This window comes from Mauremys mutica, chromosome 8 (genome assembly GCF_020497125.1).
Source record: "Mauremys mutica isolate MM-2020 ecotype Southern chromosome 8, ASM2049712v1, whole genome shotgun sequence".
Lineage (NCBI taxonomy): Eukaryota > Metazoa > Chordata > Testudines > Geoemydidae > Mauremys > Mauremys mutica.
The window spans coordinates 43,793,977-43,818,738 of NC_059079.1; the positions used below are offsets into that span (position 1 = coordinate 43,793,977).

Sequence of the window (24,762 nt, forward strand, 5' to 3'; positions counted from 1 at the left end):
TATTTAAAGGACATTGCACAGTATTTAAAAATATTATTCTTAAAAACATCTTCACATTTACAGTGCTATAGAGCAGTGCCATTCTTTAAACAGTGAAAGGTTCTGAGCTGCAACAACAATATTTTAAAGAGACAATAATCTTTCTACCACAAACACCAGAGTGTGCTTTGCACCAGGCTATGTGGTGTTCAGATACTTTTTGACTGGCATCTTTGTACCTCTCTCTCTCTCTGATACTACAACCAAGGCTATGATTCTGTAATCAGATCTACATGTGCAGACCCATCTGCCCATTCAGAGTTCCAATCAAATCATTGGAGCTCCCCTGCACAGGTGCAAGGGATCACCCACCCACATGGATCTAGTTGCAGGATCAGGGCCTAATTTATTACCATAAGAATCACTAAGTTATTGTGAAACAATCTGATAGTGTCTTAAAGGTCTGAAACCTAAAGAGCCACCTTCTTGGTAACTTTTAACATGGTGAATATTTAACGGGATAATATTTTATATAACTGTTTAGAGCAAAATGTTTCCACTAACTGAGGTAGTGCTGCTTGATAGAGGAACCGCACAATCTTGACCTATGAAGACTGAACAAAACACAAATATGAACTTCTCTGTAGGGAATTAATATCCACTCACCATTCGGTTCAATCTTGCTTGGTTTTAACTGTGTTCCCTATTCGATCACCTGATATTTTTTGTCATTTCAGCTATGAATCCAGTAGGGGGCATTGTTAAACCTGCTTTAACAATTATAGAAAAGTTTGGTAGTGAAAAGATTCACTCCAATACAAATGGTTTAATATAAAAAACCAAACACCCTGATAATGAACAATAATGAAAGGCATGGAAACTTTTTATAATAGAGATTAGTTTGTTCATGCTCAGAATACATGTTAAATGTAAGGAGGCATGCAAGAAACAGAAACTAGCTTCTCAGAAAGAAAACATATTTAAGCAAGTAAGATCTTGTAAAGGCTGATCTAGCTGGCTCTGTAGCTGTAGATTTAGAGTGACCTTTGAAACATTTTTCTCTGGGTCACCATTAACTATTTTCCGGAGTAAAGTGAATATCCAGTCTTGAATTCCTAACATGACTGTGGCAAAGGGTGGGTTGTTCCAAAGCTGTCTTTATGCTTCTATCTGTGGTTTTGTCCCCGATTTCCCCCCCCCCCCAGAAATTGAGAGCTTTGGTTTTTATTGAATGCCATGGACATAGTGGGCAGAAAGCATAATCAAGGTTTTTCTTTTTCTTATTATTTGTCCCCGTTCTCAGTTAACTCCTTACTTTCTGTTCTATTTTTGACATAAATGTGTGTGTGGGGAGGTAGGGGGAAATTTGATCACTATCAAGAACAGGAAAAACAAATACTAATTGGGTTGCCCACTCCAATACTTCTCAGAATCTCATTTCCTTCACTCTCATAAAGAGAATAAAACATTTAACATTTTGCCAATTTACTATAATACCAACACTAGACAACTTGATTGTCTAACTTTTTTTATTTAATAAGCTACAGCCTGATCCTGAACTCTTTACTCAAACAACTCTCCCACTAATTTGAGAATTAAAGATCCCATAACTTGGAAATAATCCACAAGGACAAAAAGAAAGTCCACAGAGGATCCTGCTCATTTTCCCATTGACGGTTTGCCTCTTATGTGGAAGTAGCCAAGGGTTTCCTTCACCTGCAGCTCTCCAGGGATCTACAAGAAATAAAGGGAACAGACATGAATACCTTTTTGTTTCCACCCTGCTGCTTGACCTCACTGGCTCATGCCCACCCCTGGTCCCCACCACAGGTAATTCTGGAATCTCCCATTCAAATAGAATATCCAAGAATGGAGAGAGGAAAGCAGACCAAGTTTATTAACTTGTGCTGCTTTCTCTCTGGGTCTGTATACTATACTATCCTCTCTAGTATTACACAGAACTTTGTATCATTAATGTAATCATACAGTAAAATAAACCACTGAAACCTCTGGTCAGGTCTATTATCATTTCTCTATTCTTGGATGCCTTAATGTGAAATGATCTGGACCAACCAACTCATTCATTTGAGTTTACCTTTCTGTGGTTAAAACAATAATAGAATATGACACTTTATGGCTTTCTGCCTCTGGATGGCAGTAACTCCTGCTTAAATGTTCATGACCCACAACTGCAATATCCTACAGCAAGGGATTTCCTTTTCTTTGTCAGTTTGCTGTCCAAAAGAAACATTTAATTTCATTCACTCCAGTGTTTATTTTAATCCAAATCTGAAAGCTAAGTACAAATAAGGAATCTGTTTAATGTTAAATCCTGATAGCATAAATCCCATGTATAAAAAAAGAAAAGAAACAAAGGGGAAAAGAACTGATGTGAGTATTTCCATACAATTATATCTGATCTGTATTTTATATAAATTAACAAATGTTGCTGAGCAAATCAAATTCCTTGCCTTGGGACAATGAGACAATATAAAGGATATTGAAACATCCTGGTCTTGGGATGTACTGTAAGAATGTCTGCCACTTAAAAGTGTTCTAGTTGTTATATGCTACATCTGGATTTATTGACTGTGATTTTCATTGTAATGCAACATTTTAAAACAAATTTAAACACTAAAATACATATGGTAAAAAGTATTTCCTAAAAATCCACTGTGAAAGTAAATCAGCTAATATTGAAATGGTTTGAGGGGAAGATACAACAGGCAATCAGAAAAACAGAAATACAGCTCTTTTTTCACCAATAGATCTCAGCCCATATTATAAGCAGGGGCGGCTCTAGCCATTTCGCCGCCCCAAGCACGGCGTCTGCTGGTCGCGGGTCCCGCGGCTCTGGTGGACCTCCCACAGGCGTGCCTGCGGATGCTCCACCAAAGCCACGGCACCAGCGGATCGGCAGAGCGCCCCCCGCGGTGTGCCGCCCCAAGCATGCACTTGGCGTGCTGGGGCCTGGAGCCGCCCCTGATTATAAGGGGTCACTTTTGTTACCCCACATTACTGATAGAGAAACTGAGGCACAGAGTGGTTAAGACCAAATTTTTTAAACTTATGCAGCTACATTTAGGTATCTGATTCCATATTTAGGGCCTGGAACCAAAGCCCACTGAATGATTTCAGTGAGCTTTGGAGCAGACCTTTAGGCATCAAAATAACCAGCTTGAATTTCAGAGGTGCTGAGTAATGGGAGCAGTATTACAATTACAATGGGAGTTGCAATAGTGCCATATCACCTAGGTGATCGATGCTGCCATGTCACCTAGGTGATCAAACCCATAACTTGAAGAGAAAATATTCAAAGGAATACTTGTAGCAAAATGTTTGTGAGTAATCCACAGGTTGAAAACATTGTTGAATAATTTTGAATTATGAACCAATTTGTAAGAATGACAGTCCATTTGTAAACAATATTGAACAGGAAGTAGGATTCAATTTGTAAAATAAATTGTTCATTGCAAATTGCCTTCACAGATGTAGTATGTCATGCATATTACATAACAAAACTGGAGTTCTCTTATCAAGAAAGTTAGAAAAACAGACAGCAATCAAAAATCCAATTCTTTACTGTAATGTATCTTTTACAGATTTCTTTACTATACACACTTACTATAGTTAGAGCCTCCTCAGCTTAACTTCCTTTAAAACTCAGTCACATGCTGTCTAGTTGACCAGTGAAGAACTGATTTATCATTTACTAAATTGTAGTTATGCCCAGAAAAGTGACTATGTAAATTAGTACTTTCTTACTCAGCATATCTCTATGCCTTTGACTCATGTCTGCTCACTTTATAAATGAAAATCTTTTTTTTACGATGATTAACAATGCACATCCAGCATGGTTATGGAATTGCAAGCTGGCTTCTATTGTACACATGGCTTTTCTACAAAAACGTCAGTTAACTGTAGACTCTTAAGTGTTATTTATTTATTAATATTGTATTGTTCTAGTTAAGCCCCCTATCCTGCACAACCTCTCTCTCCAGGCAGATGTCAGCAATAATTTGTCCCATAATGCTTACCAGCATTTTAATACAGACAGTACGTGCCCTATTTCTGCAGTGGTCCTAAGATTAAAATGTCCTCCATCCCTGGAGGTAATTATAATGGCTAAATAGATAATATTACTATTATAGGAGGAAAGAAGAATTCTAGATTTTGGGGAATGCTGAGGGGGAAGGTTTGGGGTAAACAATTCCATATAAATTGCGGAATCCTCTATACAATTTAGGTCTAATGAACTGCATAGAATATCTTGCCTTGCTTGCAGGTTATACGTCTCAACTGTTATATACTTTAATATACTGCAATACCAAATCATGGTGATCAATGCTTTAAAAATACATACAGTGCATAGATTAGATGCCCCTATAGCTCTAACCCTCTATTTCTCCCGCCCCCTGCCTTTGTATGCAGGGGCAAATGCACTGAATAACACAGAGTTCCTGTTAAAAATACTCCAATTTCTGTAGGGAAGGAAGACTTAGGTGGATAGGACAGAATGTTTCTAGGCAAAAACCTCCCCTACAAATACCAAACAAACAGCAAGTTGTTTTAGTTAATCTAGTGCCTGAAAAAAATTACTGATTGAAGCAGCACTGGTGAAGGACAATGGACAATCAGTCTTATTGTTGGGGTGGAGGGAACCAGTGCAGACTTTGTACAACACAATTGTATAATATCATAACTGTAGTTTGGGACTGATGGCACAGTACAGATGTACTATTTCATGATGCAAGTCCTTCAGATTCGTATTTTGATATGACTTAGGATATACCATCTAAGGGTTCAAACCAATGCCTACTGAGGTCAATGGGATCCTGTCTCTGAAATTAATTTTCTACTCAGGTTAAATAATCCCTTGGAAGACTTTTTATAAACCATGTAATTTAGTACTTATGAAAGATGCCACATGGACAGTCTCAGACAATCTTATCCTTTAGTTATTCATAGTATGGAGGCAACATGGACAGGGTCAGCACAAATTTATCTAGTAACCTGGCAATATATCTCCACCCTGTTTTGGTGGAACAGCCTGTTCTGTAAGAAAGGAGTAGATTCTCCATGCTCATTCATTGCTTGGTCCTTCCGTTAAGACCATCAACAAGGGTGCAAATCAGTATAATTTGGTGGGTTTTGTGATGTTGATTCCTGTCTGCTAAGAACTGAGACCACCAACTCATTTCATGTAGGTTGCCAGGGCTGCAAAGTGGTAACAATGATTTTTCACCCCTACTGTCTTGGGCTAGAATATTGCGGGTGATTTTGAAGAAGTAAAGGGCTCTGTCCACTGAGCCAGTCATTCTTCTGAAGATGATTTATTTAAAACAATTTAGTGCTGAAACAAGCCAGCCTCATTAATGGATCTAACTGAGCTTTCAGGCACAACCCTGCACTGGGGCAGTGCAGCATCACTTTTCCCAGCAGAGCACTCGAGGCAGTATGTTAGTACCCAGCCGGGTACATACCCATGGTCTCTGCCAGGCTTGTACTACCCATTCTGAAGTCTGCGTTGTGCTGTCATCACTGCTATCATCACACGCATTAGCTGGTTTCAGGCTGACTTAGGTGCAGAGCTTTTGCTGTGTAGACATACCCAATGTCTCCTGGAATTCCTAGGTAGGAAGGGAAGGGTGCTAATTTCTGTAGCCTTGGAAGGGATGATCTTATGCTCTCCTATGTGCCAAGCAGCTCCCTGGTGCAGACAAAGGGAAAGGAGCAATGGCTCTCCATCTCTAACCCCTTTTCAGATGGTTTGTACCCCAGGTATTGCCAGCCAGGGTGTATCCTCTGTCCTCAGCAAGATGTAGGGACTGCAACTGTGGCTAGACTCTGCATGAGGGAGTGGAGTAGGAGGAAAGCTCCATGAGACCTTTGTGCACTGGTGCAACATCCAGCCCTATATCTTTGTCTATAATGAACACAACTCTTTGGAAAAGCATCTTCTTTAGCCACTGCCCAGACCAATGTTCTGGAATTCCATGAAACTTGAAAAAATAACAACCCACTACAGATAAGAAAGAAATCTCTACAACTAACCCCAACGCTGAGCTTACTTCAGCCTGTCAAAAGAAAAGCTGTGGAGAAGAAATCTTTGTGAATAATCACTTGTTGTACTGAGAAGCTGTACACTTGTGAGCACTCTCATTTTCTGCTGCTGTGGTTACCTCTAAGGATTTCATTAAGTTATGGACTTGGTACCAGTGGGGAACAGTAGACAAAAGGCTTTTGAAACTTTTCAAAATGTTTTCTCTTAAACATACCTCTTGAGGTTGCTTATTGAGCAGATTGCTGCTGATCTCCAAAGAAGTCCATAGAATTTTTTTTTCTAGCAGTGTGTAAGGAACTAGTTTTCTGTCCAAATGAATATAGTTTGCCATTTGTTTTGCAAATTCAGTAGTAGAGCTGGACAAATTTTTTGGATGAAACTTTTTTTTCAGTGTGTGTGCGCGTGTGTGAGAAAAATGCATATTTGTTGACACCAAAATGCTTTGCAAATTTGTTTCTGTTGGGAATTCCCCCCTCCACCCCCCCCAAAAATGTAAAAATATTTTGTTTTGACATTTTCTTCAGTGGTTTTCAATCTGGGGTATGTGTACCCCTAGAGGTATGCAAGATCTCTTCAGGGGCATTTGAGAAAAATCCTGTAATGGCAGTCAACTAAAAATCCACTATCTCCACAGCTCTACTGCAGAACCTTGCAGGCTTAGGTCCCTGGGTGAACAGCTTTCAAATTTTAATATGTGCACTGAAAAACACTATGCACTTGAATTTTTAATTGGCTAAGTTATATCTAGATCTAGCTGTTCTGACCACATTACCTCAGTTTTGAGGTGAGATTTCAAACAGATTTTAATGTCCTATTAATTAAAAGTCCTGAGTTATGTGAGGCCAGTGATTATCTGAAAGAAGATGCCTTTTCTTTCTGTCATCCCAGTTGTTCCTTAAGTTATGATTAAAGTATACAGACATACTGGATTGCTGTACTCGTCATTTAGAGAAGCTTGGGCCTTGTTCTTGCAGCAGTTACATCACCTGGTTATGGAATCCATTGCCATTTGTCATTCAAAAAGCTCAGTCTCTGTTAGTTTTAAATCAAAAGTGAAAAAGAGCTGTGGGGGCACACTACACTCCCACACCCTAGCCCTAGAATGGGGTATATTTCACCTCTATGAGTCCAGATGCCAGTACTCCTGGATAAAGCTTTTGTAATTGAGCTTTATGCAGGTGCAGGGAATTGCACCCTAATATCACCTGGGTTATACAGTGCATGTGTTATTTCTCCAGAGTGCTTTGTCTTTCTATTTTGGATCCAGTCCTGCAATGTGATCTGTACTGGCAGATCCCTGATTTATGGGACTCTATTTGGGTGTAGGGGTCTGCTCATAGAGGATTGGGACTTGTTGTTTATTTATTTATTTTTTAAATTCAAACAATAGGAATTTCACTTAAACAGCCTCCTACTGGTTTCTCTTCATGGGTAGCATCAGCATACTTACTCTACTTGCAGGGAATCTGAAGAAGCCTCTCTGCTTGGGACATAAATTTGTTTTTTTAAAAAACGATTGCATTCAAAATTATGTTCTCTGAGTTGCTGAAATTTCCTGAGGCTGACTTGTCATTGTTGATAATGCATTAAGCACAATACATCAGCGTGCTACAGTCTCAGTTGTTGCTGGGTTGACTGTGCCCTTTTGTATAGCACTAAGCAAGAATGAGGTAAAACATAAAAGGACACACAGTGGTGATGTATTGTCTGTGACTGATAAATGCAAGGGCGTAGGAGACACACGCACAAGGCCAACACCTACTATGTAAGTCATGCATGAGTTAAATATAAGGGGTAAGGTGATCAAGGGCACATGCAAAGAATTTGCACACATGCAAACCCTTAGCTCAGTGGCCAATCCAAATTTCTGGGTGGTATACTGGGCAAGCGTGCAGGGATCTAGAGGGAGGAATCCTCCCTTCAGGCAATGGAGTGATGGACCACAGAAGGATGTTCAGCTGATTGGCACAACTTCTGTGGCTTCTTACCCAGGCCTAGAAGGGTCCATGGCCCTTCCCTAACCCACCCACAGGGCCACCCAGAGGATTCAGGGGGCCTGGGGTCATTGGCAGCAGGGGGCCCCCACCGCTGAATTGCCGCTGAAGACCCAGCACTTTGGTGGCAGGTCCCGGGGTGGAAGGACCCCTCACCATGGGTCTTCGGGGCACTTTGGGGGTGGGTCCTGGAGCGAAAGGACCCCCTGCTGCCGAATTGCTGCTGAAGACCCGGAGCGGAAGAAGCTCCTGGGGCCCGGGCTCTGAGAGGGTTTTTCGGGGGCCCCGGAGCGAGTGAAGGACCCTGCTCCAGGGGCCCCGAAAAACTCTCGTGCGGCCCCTGTGGGGCCCAGGGCAAAGTGCCCCGCTTCCCCCCCCCCCGCCCCCCCGCCCGGGCAGCCCTGGCCTGCTCCAGGCACCAGCTCAGCAAGCAGGTGCTTTGGGCGGCCAAGGGGAAGGGACGGCACGTCGGGCTCTTCGACGGCAATTTGATGGCGGGTCCCTCAGTCCCTCTCGCAGGGAAGGACCTCCCGCAGAACTGCCGCCGAAGAAGAAAGTGGAGTGGTGGAGCTGCTGCCGATCACTATCACGTTTTTTTGGGTTTTTTTTCCCGCTGCTTGGAAGCCGGCCCTGCCCACCCTTGCCCCTTCTCACCTACTATTGAATGATTTTATTCAAAGAATCCTTGCAGAGCACCCCGTGCAGCCCCCTAAATCTTGACCCCAAGACCTGTACAGTTGAACCACACTGTTTGCACAGCCAGGGGCTGCAGAAACAGGGACAATGGGTTGGATTAGTCCCTAGTGTGCATATCTCCTCAGAGATGTCAAAGCCAAATTTGAGGCTGCTTTGAATTGGTTTCTTTGTGCTACTTAATACAATGCTTTCCCTGGTTTAAGACTCCATACCTGTACTGTGTGTGGTTGTATCCAGCTTCGCCTCTACCAGGTCAGGTTACTATAACGTGCTGAGGAGCCTATACACAATAAAATGTGTCCAAGACTGCATACCTGTCCTAGAGGACTGAAGCAGTAAAAGTGAGTGGTGCTACTCTACCATGAAGCCCCATTCATCAAATGCACACTCCCATTGGACCCTGCTTGCCACACCCATCTTGTCAGGATTTAGGCACATTCATTTAATTAAACACAAAAGCATGCAAATAAAAATCAGGACTTTGCCATTATGGATTTCACATTGTCCTTTATCTCAAGGGACACAGAAGAAACTAGCTGGTCAAAAACCTATGAAAATGATAAATCTCTCAATTGCCAATACCTCTGAAATTAATCACAGGTCATCAATCCCACACTTACAAACCAGGGGCATAATCCTGCAAGCCTTTATTGAGGCAAGGAGTCCTACTGATGTCAGTGGGGCTAAAGCATATTAGTAAAGTTTCCACCAACAGCACCCCAGTTCTAATATGTTAATTTATGTTACAGTAAAATTATTATAAACTAATTCCTGTGATTTTCCAAAGCAATTTTCTAAACAGTGTATACGCCTCTTTATACAATTTATTTAAAGAAGAAGGCAAAGCAAAATCAGATGATAGTTTATTTGAGGGAAAATTAACATATCCTTCCCTCCTTGCCAATCTTTTCTATATTTGTAAAAAGATGTATCATATTATCATTCAAATTACTTAAAGAAAATTAAATTATATGGCCTACATCCTTCATTCCCTGGTCCTGGGGTTTGGTGTAAGCCTCAGGGCTGTTCTAGCATACATTCAGCAGCCGATGGTCTTTAGAGTCCTTTAGAACAGCCAAGCATTGTCAAGTTATACAATGGACACCTCAACCACACCCACTTTGTCCGAGAGAGTCCACTTGCTAAAGGGAGTGGGAGCTGATATATAAGCTCTATGTGACCTGATGATTGCCTTCAATAGAAGAAATACTTCGGGGGCTAATCTGCCCGCTTTATAGCTGCATTCAGCAAAACAGTTGGATCAAGGGTCAAGGGTTGGCCTTATGAGGCTAAGGCCTTGTCTACACTACAAGACTATTTCGAATCAACTTAGTTCGAATTTGTGGATTCGACCTTATGAAGTCGAATTTGTGTATCCATACTAAATACACTAATTCGAATTTCTGAGTCCACATTCACGGGGCCAGCGTCGACTTTGGAAGCGGTGCACTGTGGGAAGCTATCCCACAGTTCCCGCAGTCCCCGCTGCCCATTGGAATGCTGGGTAGAGCCCCCAATGCCTGCTGGGGGAAAAAATGTGTCGAGGGTGGTTTTGGGTAAGTGTCGTCATTGAACCGTCAATCACAACCTCCCTCCCTCCCTCCGTGAAAACGCCTGCGGGCAATCTGTTCGTGCACTTTTCTGGTCAGTGACAGCGCGGACGCCACAGCACTGCAAGCACGGAGCCCACTGCGATCATCGCCGTTTTCTCCTCCTCGCACTTTATCGTCCACGTCTTCCACAGTCAGCTGCTGAGAAATTGGGCTACTTTTCAATGGTGCTGCAAGCACTGGGGGACCATAGGGGACGTTTTACAAACATCAACGTCGGGTGGCCGGGCAAGGTTCATGATGCGTGTGTTTTCAGGAACTGTGGGCTGCTCAGACGCCTGCAGGAAGGTAGTTTCTTCCCGGACCACGAAATAACTGTTGTGGATGTGCAGATGCCTATAGTCATCCTCGGGGACCCAGCATGCCCGCTAATGCACTTGCTCATGAAGCCCTATACAGGTGCCTGGGACAGCGACAAGGAACTCTTCAAATACCAGCGAGCAGCGAGCAGCGTGACCTGTGACTGTTCAGTTTCTTTACAGAGAAGCTGAACCTGCCCCTGTTTCTTTACCCACTGACTGTTGACTCTCCTCTTCGGTTACATACCCCGTTCACCCCGTTACCCCCACTTCCAGCACACGTGTAAAAATAAAATACATGTCCCATTATTACTTAACAAAGGTTTCTTTATTCATGACTTTTCGTGAAAGGGTTGAAACTGGGACGCAGGCTGTGCTGGGTAGGGTGTGCGGTGATGTAAAGACCGCCTCTAAACTCAAGGAATGACAGGCTCCTGCTCCTAGAGCGGTCCGCAGTGCCGGAAGGCTTCTTTCAACGGAGCCTGCCATCCCTCTTTATGGAATTCTGTGTGCGGGCGGATATGTGACCTTGTGGTGGAGGAGGACGGATACAGATTCCTCAGCTGCGTGACTCAGCGGTCCAGGACAAGGACCGCTGTATAAGATCTGTAACCGCCCTCCCCCGCTGCAAAGTCACATCTCCCCCGCCCACACAGATCCTGGAAACCACCTCCAAAAACCGACCAGGGTGCCTACTGACTGCACCGTGTGTGTGACCCGCTGCTGATCCTGCCCCCGTGTCTGTACCCTGGGAAAGGTGACTGTCCTATGCAATTAACCACCCCCTTCCCCACGCCCCCCATTCAAACACAGTCTTCTTTGAAAAAACATAACGGAAACAGTAATTAACAGCAAAGCATTTTTATTAATTAAGTAGACAGTTAGGGGATGGGACTGGGATTGGGACTACTGTGAGTCTGGAAGTGAAGGACTTTGGCAAATGTAGGGTATGAGAGCTTTTGGGTACTTGAGCACTGTGCTGTGGTGCAGTGACAGTATTCACATCCCCGGCCGCCCCTCCTTCTGATTATTTTCGGTGAGGGGGGTATGGGACTTTGTGGCGGGGGAGTGCGGTTGCAGATACACTGCAGGGTGTCTCTGTCCTCCTGCGGTCCTGCAGAACATCCACAAGGTGCCTGAGCATGTCCGTTTGCTCCCTCACTAGTCCAAGCATTGTTTCAGTCGCCTGCTTGTCTTCCTCACGCCACCTCTCCTCCCGTTCGCTGTGTGAGCGCTGGCACAGAGAGACGGTCTCCCTCCACTGGCTCTGCTGGTCCGCCTCTGCTAGGTAGCAGCCCATACGTTCCTCGAACATCTTGTCCCTTGTCTTTTTCTTTCGCCGCCTAATCTTTGCCAGCCTCTGCGAGGGGGATGCTGTGGCAGGTCTGGAGACAGTGGAAGCTGTGAGATGGGAAACAGGGAGTGAATTCCTTGCAAAGATACATTTTTGCGAACAATTAACTGAGTCTAGGCTGTCTCTGTGAATTCTGGGTTGAGACCCCTGTGCCTGCTGGGGCAGAAATCATTTTCGCGGTGGATTCTGGGTAAATGTCGCCAGTCATTCCTTCCTCCGGGAAAGCAACGGCAGACAATCATTTCAAGCCCGTTTTCCCAGAATTGCCCTGGCATACGCCATAGCGTGGCAACCATGGACACTGTTTTGCCTTTTGTGTATGTCACCGTATGTGTACTAGATGCCGCTGACAGAGGCGGGCCAGCAGCACTACACAGCAGCATGCTTTTGCTTTTGCATGACAGCAGAGATGGTTACCAGCCATATTGCACCATCCAAACCCTTCCATAAATTGGAAGTAAGATGATCATGGCTACCAGTCCTTTTGTACCATTTGCTGCTGTCATAAGTGCCCCTGGCTGCTCTTAGCCAGGGGCGCAAAAGCCAAAATTGGGAATGACTCCCTGAGTCAATCCCTCCTTTTTGGTACCTAAAAATAGAATCAGTCCTGCCTAGATTATGGGCAAGTGTACTAGAGAACCACTGTATCATAGAACCAGAGAGCACAGCTGCTCTGTGTCCGATCCTGCATAAATTATGAGCTGTATGCTATTCACAGGGGGTGCTCCTGCAACAACACCACCTGTTCATTCCGTTCTTACCCCAGCCTTCCTGGGCTACCATACCATTGTCCCCCCTCTTGTGTGATGAAGTAATAAAGAATGCAGGAATAAGACACAGTGACTTGTTTGTGAGAAATGAGTGGAAGGAAGCCTCCAGCTGCAATGATAGTCCAGGCAGGACATTAAGGAGTGTGGATGAAGGAGCCCATCATCCCTCTGCTAGTTCAGGGGCAATTGAATCTTTTATTTACAATGAAGGGTGGGGGCTGATGGAGCTCAGCCCCCTGTTGCAATGATGAGGACGGTTACCAGCCATATTGTACCATCAGCCATCAAAAATTAGGGACAGGCGCCCTTGATCGACCTTACTGATACTAGTCGGCATGGTTACCAGCCCTTTTGCACTGCCCCATGTGCCAATAGGCTGATGATGAGGATGGATTTCCATCTTATTGTACCATCAGCCATCCATAGCGTGGGGGGAGCAAGGATGTTGGTGTTGAGTGCTGCACCATCGCGTCTATCTGCAGCATTCAGTAAAGATAGGGTGACATGTAAAAGAGTCAACAGAGGATTGTTTTCACTTCTGGTGGTGGGTGGGGTGTGTGCGCAAATTGCCGAACTATGCCCTGACCCACCGCAGACACTGTGTTTGACCCTAGAAGCATTTGGAGCTCATCCAAGAATGCAAATACTTTTCGGAGACAGCAGGAACTGTGGGATACCTTGCGTCCTCATTTCCCCCTCCCTCCATGAGCGTCCATTATATTCTTTGGCTTTCCGTTACGGTCGTCACGCAGCTGCGTGCTGAGTCTGTGCTATGCCGTCTGTCCTTAGATTTTTTTAAAATACTTTGGACCAGGCGTAAAATTACAGTAATTAACCTAATTAGATGCAGGAGTCTCCGAGCGAGATCACCCTGAGGAGGGTCACTGAAGGAGATAGAGAGCGCATGCTGCGTGAAAGCTAGCACGAACCAGGGCCCGATGCAGCCGTGCAAGGGGAGGCAATGCTCCCTGAATACCGCATGAAAGCCTCGCACGGAAAACGGTGCTATCACGGAGCACCCAATAAGGCAGCTCTCCTCAGGAACCTCCTGCTGATGCTTATCGATTAACGGAAGGAGAGCTTCATGGAGATCTCCCAGGAGGATTTCTGTTCTATCACCATATATAGAGAGACCTCCTTCTCACACACTTCAGATTCCTGTTATATTAAGAATAAAAGTTAACATGGTTACAGCACTTACCGACTGCTCCTTCCCCTGATTCAGGGTCCGGGTTAATGGCCGGGGAGGGTTGTTGGGGGATCTCCGTGACGGTGATGAATAGATCCTGGCTGTCGGGGAAACCATCATTGTAAGCGCTCTCGCCTGCCTCGTCCTCCACAAACCCTTCCTCATCTTCCCCGTCCGCGAACATCACCGAGGAACTGGCCGTCGACACTGTCCCATCGTCAGAGTCCACGGTCACTGGTGGGGCAGTGGTGGCAGGCTCCGTAGCGTCCGTTTGCCGCTTTGATTTTTTGGTAGCCTTGTCTGGGGTCCTTGATTTTCACGTGGCGCTGCGTTGCATCCCGCCTGTATCCTCTGTCTCTCATGGCTTTGGAGACCTTCTCATAGGTCTTCGCATTCTCTGTTTTGGAGCGCAGCTCCGAAAGCACAGACTCCTCGCCCCACACACCGATCAGATCGAAGAGTTCCCGGTCAGTCTATGCTGGGTCCCTCTTTCTATTCACAGATAACATGAACTCCTCTGCTGGAGAGCTCTGCATCGTTGCAGGTGCTGCGGAGCTCGCCCCGATGTCCAGCCAGGACGTCAGATTCAAAGTGCCCAGACAGGAAAATGAATTCAAATTTTCCCGGGTCATTTCCTGTGTGGCTGGTCAGAGAATCCAAGCTCCGACTGCTGTCCAGAGTGTCAACAGAGTGGTGCACTGTGGGATAGCTCCCGGAGCTACTAAGTTCGATTTGCATCCACACCTAGCCTAATTCGAGCTAGCCATGTCGAATTTAGCGTTACTCCACCTGTCGGGTTGGAGTACCAAATTCGAACTAACGAGCCCTCTAGTTCGAATTAAATGGCTTCCTGGTGTGGACGGTTGAGCAGTTAGTTCGAATTAACGCTGCTAAATTCGAATTAAAGTCCTAGTGTAGACCAGGCCTAAGAAAAAGATCTGCAAAACATTATTGTACCCTATCCTCTTCTTTTACAGTTCCTAGCTTTTCTCTAAGATTAAGGGCTTTCAGTAGTCTTTACTGGAGACACAGAATTAAAACTGTCATTTTGCATAAACTAGAGACATGTATATTTTTGATTGATAGGAACAGTTTGCCATGACAGGAGCTGAACGAGTGACAAGAGATTTAATTCATAAGAATTAAAATGGGAGTTTAAAAAACGAAAGGATTGTCTTTGTTTTCAGAATCTTTAAATGGCATTAAGGAAAAGCTATGTCTAGTAGGGAATGAGTACAAAAATCTTCCATGTAACTTCTTGCTGAAACCCAGGATCAATCATGCCATCCAAGAGGACATAATTACAGTTCAGCATTACTGCTAAGTCTTGTCCTCACTTCACTTCTTCTGATGTGATTTATTTGCCTGAATCCATTTGCTCTTCACCCTCAATATCCGGGTGATGTGTTTCATTGCAGATAGCATCTGAAAGGCCTTCCAAGGACTCTGCCTGTGTGTGTGCAGCAAAACAAAGAAGCTCAAAGGGCTCTAACTTTACTCATGTCATTGAAGCAGATATAGAGGAAGAAAACAGATACCACCTGGCATTTCCTTTGCTGCATCTGTTCGTCATGGCGAGATGGGCATGAGTGGTGAGGGGTGACAGGCAATATTGCTTTGAAGCTTTAAAACTGACCTCAGAAAAGATTGCTTCCAACAGGTAATGAAAAGAATGGGTCTCTTTTCATATTGATAAAACTACTCTAATCATGATTATTCATGTGAGTGTGTGAGCTTCTGATAAGACTTCTATCAAGTGTATGACATTAACTAGCAACTACATTGCTCTCTAATCAGCTGTTTATCCTAGCAACAGTATGTAGACAATGAGAAGAAATCTCTTTAGCGAGCACCTAACTGTCAGGGGAGATGCTGTTACAACAATTCACCCATGAGATCATCAGTAGTTTGGCGAGAAAGTCAAAGATGGGCCCAAACTAGAACCCCAGATTTGAATATCCCTAGATATCACTGGACTGAGGATGTTAAAAATCCAGATCCAGGTCTGAATTTTGCTGCTTGACCCCACACACCTCTAAGAGAACGGGAATTCCCTCCATTAACTTATTTCATAAAGAGAAATAACTGATGATTAAATATGAACACCTGAGACAGCTCCTTTTCAGGCAGTCTTTTCTCATAAGACCTGGGTATATAATTTGATTTCCACAAAGTTTCTTCAACACTATAAGGATCTTGCATAAAATATCTTTGAGAAAACTATCTTGTCTCTTGAGGCACAGTAGAAAAAACTACTGTTCTTGTAGAAAGAAAAGGCTGATGTACAGAGTTCTTTTGTTAAAATGAGATCAAGTTTACTTCAGCAAGAGTGACTACATTTTCTGGGATCAAACTGGGACAACAAGTGTCTATAAACTTGTCTATCAAGTGTCAAATGACCTTTTCTGTGTTAAAGTTCATGGGTCTGATTCTTCTATGATTTACATCAGTGTAATTCAGGATATATTCCACTAAATCAGTGAAATTACTTGACTTCAAGTTAATTATTCCCGACCACCATAAATCATAAGAGAGTCAAAACACATAGTGTCTGGAACCCAGAACAAACACCGACCCCCTTCAGAGAATATTGGTGTATGCTGCAATCCACATTCGTGTACCTCATCTGAAAGAAAGTTGATAATTCTTCCTGGGGTAAATCTGAGACAATTGTATCTTTGTGGCTTCTAGTGGCACACATATTTTTATAAGCAAAGCCAGGGTCCCACTGGCACCGTTAGGAATAATCCTTTAAGAGTTTTCCATAGATATCTGTTGCTTAACTTCAACAGGGAGCTAACTAAACACTCTACAGAGATTTTTTTTTTCCTCATGAACAACAAGAGATGCTTGTAAATTTATAGCAGCGGTCATACACAATCAAATACAGTGGCATAAAAGCAGTCATGCTCTCACTGCTATAAAAATAAATGGCGCCAATAAAGACATGCCAACATGTAAGAATAAACCCTTTGTGTTAAAACGTATATAGCTAAAGAACATTTTATATGCTATTCCTTTTTATTCTTCAAGACTCAGAACTTGGCGATTTTGAAAAGCTTTCTCAGGGACTGGATCCCCACCTTATCCCAGATCTTAAAATTCTCTGGGACTCTGTTTTGGCTGGACTTTGCATTTTCATATTTAGGGGTCATAGAGCAGTGAAAGGGCTCAGTTTGTTTGAAATGGAGTTGTCATAGCAAGGGAATGGAAATATATCTATCCTGGTCTGTATGTTTGGTGTAATAAAATTACTCTTTTCCAGCTAGTATCAGGGTAGGCTTGCTGCACCTAATTTCTTTTTCCTGTCTTGGGCCCAATCCATATGGGTCAAAGGCCTTAATGAGGCTTTTAAATATTGGAAGCTGCCTTTTTATTGTCCAATATAGAGCTTGCTTCAGGCTGGTGCTGTGGAGGGTGCTTTTCCCCACCTGCCACCACTAGATGACCTGAAGTGGGTAATGGGAGGATAGGACCATGAAACCACCTCCCTCCACACCAGCCTATCAGACCTCTGCCATTCATTGTACCTGACTCTCTAGTCTTTGTCTTGGACCTTCCTGCTCTCCTTTTCCTGTCCCGTCACTCTTGGAATAAAGTTGTGACATACAGGAGAGCACCTCTTTATATCCTGACCCCAGTCACCTGACATGGGTCATAGTTACCCAGTTGTGGCTATCCAGTTCTCTACCTGCCTCCTTTGGTTGGGCTCTCAGTCCCTCTCACCTTCCTTTTCTGGGGATCCCAGGCCCCACTTACCAAGGCTCTCTGACCCCTTTTCCCCTGCATGTGCTCCAGAAGCAGTGGGTCTCATGCTGAGGGACTGGCCTTCCCTCACCACAGCACTCCTTCCAATTGGGGGAGGTACCACAGCAGCAACAACAATTTCTCTTCTGTGCCACAGGAAATTGAGGGGCTTACTTGTAGGGAGGAAATTTGGCAGTGGTGGCCCATGGAGGGCGGGGGCTGGTGAGCATGAGAGGGTTAGAAGGAGGAGCTGCCTGCTAGGGAAGTGGAGGAGCAGGAGCAGCAGTAGAGAAGAGCTGCTCTCCAGATGATTGTTATTGGTCTGCATAGTCAGTTGGACAGTACTCAGAATAAAGCAGAGCTCCTGCAAGCATCTTGTGTGATCACTGAACACAGCAGTGTCCACACTAGGAACTGAATCAGACCCAGTTAAGTTTACTCCATTGACTTCAAGAAAGCATCCTTCTTCATTCCTTGATGTTCCTTAATGATCAAGTTAACTGGCCACATAGTAAAAACAAAACAAACCCAAACAAAACAAACAACCAAACCCTAATCAACCAACCCCCCCTCCCAACACAACACACCTCTTTATATATCGCATACACCGAAAGTGTAAAGTATATGGAAGTGATTGTCTAGGAAATGCAATTCTGAATTCAATCATATTTATGTCCTATGTATGGTACATTAAAATTATGTCTAACTATACACCATGTATTTCTAGTGATATGAAACCAGGCCAGTTCTGAATACAGCAGATATGTATGGTTTAATTATTTGTGCAAAAGAACTGATGAGATCAATGATAATTTACAGGAACTATAGAACTTCCCTCCAAATAGGGTGAACAAACTCAGTGGTTCAGACTTCTTATGCTTCATACTTTTCTGGTCTCTTGTATAAGTTTTACCTAGCAGGAGATGTTCTAAATAATTTACATGAGAACTACAAAATTATCTAGGAAGAAGAGGGATTTTTCCCCCATATAGATCATCTTGCATATAATACAAATATCTCTGCTGGGAAGAATCTGGCTAACCTATTGGCAGCTTTTTGCTGGCCAGAAGAAAAAAAGGATTTTTAACCTGAAAAGTACATGAAACCTTTCACTGCAGCAGAAAAATGTTATAATGAATTTTTTACATATCACCTTCTTGCTGCAGTGGAAGTATCCTGGGAACTGCCATACTGGAACACACCGGTAGCCCATCTAATTTGATATCCTGTCTCTCAGAGCAATCAGTTGCAAACATTTCAGAAGCAATGAATTAAAACTGAGGCACAATTGTTGGATCCAGACCCAAACTTTTCCACAGAGTGGCTGGATCTGGGTTTTGGTTATTTTTAATGCTCAATAATTAAGATTAATGTAGAATAATATAGGGAAAAAATTTCCTCCTGGTGATTAGCTTATGCCCTAAAGCATAAAGAAGGTTTTCTATACTTTTTAGTTAAACACATTTTATAAGGTAATTCAACAAGAGTGTCAATCCCTCTGACTGTTCTGAAACTTGAATATAAAACTCTCTTTTCAGGGAAGGAAAATGAGACCACCAGTTGTTTCAAAGCACTGAAATGTGCAAACTGCAACTCTAGTTACAGTGAAGTTTTGCTGTGATAAAACTAACTTTGTTGTCAAGTATCAGAGGGGTAGCCATGTTAGGGCTTGGCTACACTTGAAAGTTGCAGCGCTGGGAGTGATGCATTATGGGCAGCTATCCCAGCGTTCAAGTGGCAGCAACGTGCTTTTCAAAAGAGGGGGGTGGAGTGGGGTCTAGTGTGACAGGGAGTGGGGGGAAAGAGAGAGAGTGGATTTTTGGAGCCAACACTGTGTGTTAGCTTCCTGCCTTGAAAAATCAGAAAATGTTTCCAACTCCTTAGTCTTAACTCTTAATTGCAAACAGCCTGCATCCAACACGACTCCCCGCTGTTTCACTCACTCCCTGCCTGCCTCTCATTTGATTGTTTGCTGTGATCAGGTACAGATTGATCACAGCAAACAAGAGCTCTGTTTGTTTTTTAGATAAGCAGCACCGGCAGCGGAGCTCCACGCAGAGCTCCGAGTTCACAACAAAACAAAGAGAGGCTGCATAACAAAACAAAGAGAGTAATTTAGTTAAAAGCATTCTGGGATATCTCCTAATACCCTGGAGGCCAATTAAAGTGCTGGTATGTGGCCACACTTGACGAGCAGCGCTGGATCACCAGCGCTGCACTCGTTATACCCCAACCAGACCAGGTGTACAGCCAGCGCTGCAGCCAGGGAGTTGCAGCGCTGGATGTGCCTTGCAGGTGTGGACAGTTACTAATTGCAGCGCTGGAAAGCCTCCACCAGTGCTGCAACTTTCAAGTGTAGCCAAGCCCTTAGTCTGGATCTGTAAAAGCAGCAAAGAGTCCTGTGGCACCTTATAGACTAACAGATGCTCCAGTACGACTGTTAGTCTATAAGGTGCCACAGGACTCTTTGCTGCTTTAACTTTGTTGTGGGATACATCCTAGCCCCCTTTCTGCAGATGATCTCAAATTCAGCAGAGCCAGGGCAGTGCATGTATGTGAGAGATAAGGGAAAAGGGGACATACAATCAACATTGCCCATAGCAAAGTAGGGGCACAGGAGCAGTGGGGGCTGCTGTAACCTTAGGTTTAGGCTACTATTATATAATAGTGATATTAAAGGCTTCCTTCATGGAACCCATTTGTGCTAAGCCTAAGAGCTTGGGTTAGCCGTGGAACCCCTTTCTATTCCTCATACAATAAATATAAATTGAATGTCTCTCTTCACATTTATATCAATTGCATTTTTTGCCTTTATTATAACACAAGATAAATCACATATAGTATGCAATATGGGGATGGCACATGGTGAAACTTTTGATGGGTTATTAGCATTTTTACTAAGACTGGGTGCTTTTTTACAATTGGATAGTCCATTACATTCAGGGCTGTGGAAAAAACAGCTGTTTGTTTCAGGGGAAAAAACCACAACCCTCCCCAGCACAGTGATTTATTGCCCCGATTTTTTGACCATCTGAGTCACTCTGAAGTATTTACATGAACGTGACATATTTGAAAAGGCTATTTTTTTTATATTGGAAACATTCAGCTCTAATTTCAGTGCATGAATGAAAACATTAACACATCTAAAGAAATTAAAAGGGAAGTAATGGGCACATCAAAAGTCTTGTTATGTCTATTAGGGAAGAACAAGAGCATTATAGAACTCTCTAGAAGCCTGGAGGAAAAGGGGTAATTGAAGAGAAGGGACTCTTCTCCTAAGATCTGTGCATATCATAGGGATTACGAGTTTGTGAGCCAAACTTCTCTCTATTTTATGGAGGACTGGGGAGCAACCAGTAGCAGTACTGGTAAATCCTGCACCTCCCTGACAATTATTTTGGGAAAATTCCTCCCAGGGTTTTCTTCCTTCCAGAAAGCTTTCGTTCAGGTTCTCCTGAAGGAAGGAATGATCTAAGATAATATATCTGATTATAGTTAATAGAAAGATTAATAGCTTTTTTTATCCAGGAGTGCATTAATAGCATCAGCTCTCCAACCAAGATGAGCCAATCTGCAATTTAATTGTGAGATTTCAGATTAAAAGAAATGAAGAATGAATAATTTTGTTAATCCTTTCTTACCTTCATTCCAGTATTTGTTTTTTGCTTGCTTTTGATAGTCTCTCTCTCTCTCTGGTATTAACTGACAGTATGTTAACTGCTTGAAGCTGTGATGATTTCTTGGTGCTCTACATAACAAAGAACATAGAAATATATATTCAGCTGGCAGTAATATGTAGTCAATATATGGATAAAATTTGTAGAATTTTTCATGTTAATTTTGTCGGTATGATTATAATGCCCTCCCTCCCCCGCCCTTATAGTGGCACACAAAAGTAAAAAGACAGACAGATTTTAGGACTCTTTGTATGTTTTTCCTTCCGTGTCTAATTTTGTGAGGTGTTCTTTGTTTGTTAAAATATGTTTACCAAAAAGATTTACATTAACTCTCCAGATGCTCTTTCCTGAAATATTACAATTTAATGACAGATCCTCAGCTGATGCAAATTGGCCTAGCTCTAATAACGTCAATGGAAAATTCCTATGGTGGTTTCTATGTACTCAGAATATTTACAGGAACAGAGTTACACTAGTTTATGTTAGCTGAAAAACTAGACCTTAAAATTCAATCCTGCTTTTATTGGATACAGGATTAAGCCACATTTTAGTGTAATTATAGCTCATTTGAGAATATTTCTTGCTACCACTCTAGACCAAAAGACACGAAAGTACTAAAGTTTTAAATACGTTTTTAAGAACACTTTGAATGAAACTATCAAAGAATTTTTCCCTTGCAGCAGTTACTTTTGAAAGGCCTCTTTTGTCATTGAGTAGCCTTCATCCCAAAGGCATAATGTATAGTTCATGTACGTTGCACAACTTGCTCAATTAACATTAATTTCATTCAGCCTCTATAATCAGAGGATTCTATCCACAAGTTCCTCTGCTTGTGTAAGTCAACACATCATCACTGACTTGAATAGAACTACGCTGATTTACATTAGCTGAACATCTAGTCCATTATTTTAAGATGTTAGAGGTTCCCCATGAGTGGGGAGGAAATAATGCTGTTTCTTTTCTTCTTCTTTTTCTTCTGAAGAAATGCTCAACCGAGAAGGTAGAAATTAGGAAAAGTAATAATTATACCTGAAATGTTAATAAGTGGATATCTTTTCCAAACACATACAAGTTTTTAAATTTTAAAAGACATACACACACAAAAGATTTAGGGAAAAGGGAAAATTGTCTTTTATGTTGTTAGTGCCTAGCTCACTTAGCAGCTCCACCACGTGACAACAAATAACTAAAGAAAACCATTATTATGCAAACCATTTTGGCACAAAAGGGCATTACATATCTCATACAAAAGGGGATTTCTTTAAAAACACAGCACATTCAGTGTTTGGAGTTTGCAGTCGAAATTCATTGCCTTGCTTGCCAATATTATCATGCAGCTGGGTATTATGCTATTCCGTTTCTCTGAGGAAAACACACAGAGAAATTCAAATAGTCTCAGATTAAACGGTTGTATTCAATTTAGCTATGTTGTCATATAACTTTTAATGACTTTTGGCATCTCTTCTCTCAGTACAAAGGTCACTATAAATATTTCTCACAGAGACTTTGCTTGCAAAAAAAGAAAACGTCAAAATTATATTTATTTTGATGAAAACTAGTGTAAGACAATATTAGACATTTTTTCAGTGCTGGAAACCAAGCCACTTTAGTGGGATTGACTGTATTGTACTTGTCTCATTTGACAAAGAAATAAACCTAGACATTAAACAGAAGTACCCTGTGCACTGTCCACCTTTAGCTAGAGAAGAGATTTTGTAATGGTATCTCTTACTTTAGTGCTGTCAACAAAACAAGAGACAGCCATATTTCAGTTTTCAGTTCAAGGTTATATTTTTCCTTGCCAGAAACCCCCACCCTATTTTAATAAAACAAAAATTAACCAACCAACCAGATTTTAGGTGAGTAAAAAAGTCAAATGTAGTTTCTCTTAGACAAATTAAACTCTTTAGAATCCAATCTTTCAAGCACTGATTTGGATGGGGAAAGTACATAAGTGTTTGCAGGATTAGGCCTGTAACTCCCCATATTCCTAACATTTGCTTATTTTGATGTTTTTTCCTTACTTTTCATCAATATTTCATTTATTGTTCCAATTCTCTCCATATGGAATGGGATTTAAAACAGAGAAAAATCAGGACAGCTTAATAGGAAACTGCTTTTAAAAGTGTTCATTTAAAAATAAAAACTTCTCTCTTTCTCTCTTTTATGATTTTAATTTTTCTTTTCTTTTCTCTCACTCATATTTTTGCCTTTAATTCCATTTTCAAGAAGCCATTCCTGGGAGGGTTTTTTCCTCTGTTTGTCCCTGATTTGCCCCAACATTGGTTCTTCTTTTGTGGCAGATGGTTGAAAGGCGTGTGCTATGTGCTGATGTTATCTGCTGGGAAACAAAGGAATGGCACAAAATGAACATTTCTGGAAAAAAACCCAGGCTTATTAAATGGTTTCTTAGCATGTGTTAGTACAGAAGCCAGACTTTCAGACACTGAAGCACACTGTGGCATTCAAACACTAATGCAAACTAGCCCTTGGTGTACAATAAAATTAGAAACAGAAAATGGAGAGCTTTGGAAAGCTGCACAGCAATGAGCATGTAGCTTGAACATAACTCCAAACTCTTCACATAAATCTGAAGTACAAGAGACATCACATAATATTGGTCCAAGCTCACTTGTTTATTAATAAATACTCTTTGTGTTCTATGGAAGGTCATGTACTTGTTTACTATGAAATGTTTTCCTGTTTTGATTTGTTAATTATGGCATCTCATGAACCAGTATTAATGGGTAAGCCAATTAGAACAAAAAATAATGAAGAAAAACTTGGTTCAAGCCAAGACCCTTAATGAATAATACACATTAGTGTATAGACAGGAACAAATTGTGAGTGTTAAAACTGAATTTTGGTTTCAAAATTTGTAAAAACTGGCACTCTATTTGAGCTGATTATGCACAAAGCAACCATGGAAAAATGTCTCTAAACAAGATATAAAAATAACACATTTGCAAAAATATAAATGTCAAATACAGATTTCACTCAGATGTGAATGCTTTCTGTCCATCAGTGTGCCCCAAATACTTTTATTCTCATGGGTGCACTGTCATATGATTCTGAAGTTCCCACTTCTGGAAAGTGAGACTGAAGGGAATGATTCTCTGAGATCAGTAAATCAGCTTTGTAGAATGTATCAAAATTCTCTAAAGAAATATATACAGGAATGGGACATCTAGGAGAATGTTAATAATGGTAATGTTTACAGTGCTGTCGTGATCTGAAGAAGAGCTCTGTGTAGCATGAAAGCTTGTCTCTTTCACCAGTAGAAGTTGGTCCAGTAAAAGATATCACCTTACCCACCTTGTCTCTCTAATAATGGTAATGCACAGATATAACACTTTCTGTCTCAGAGCTGTGATATTGTTGTG

At 42.2% G+C, this 24,762-nt stretch overlaps 1 long non-coding RNA gene across 1 annotated transcript; it reads right to left on the reverse strand.

Annotated features, from left to right (window-relative positions):
- Positions 1-232: 232 nt before the first annotated feature.
- Positions 233-23,711, reverse strand: LOC123375427. The gene is made up of 3 exons (XR_006581445.1): positions 23,578-23,711; positions 21,344-21,450; positions 233-1,713 (listed from the first exon to the last, which is right to left on the reverse strand). It is a non-coding gene; the product is annotated as an uncharacterized LOC123375427 (long non-coding RNA).
- Positions 23,712-24,762: the final 1,051 nt, after the last annotated feature.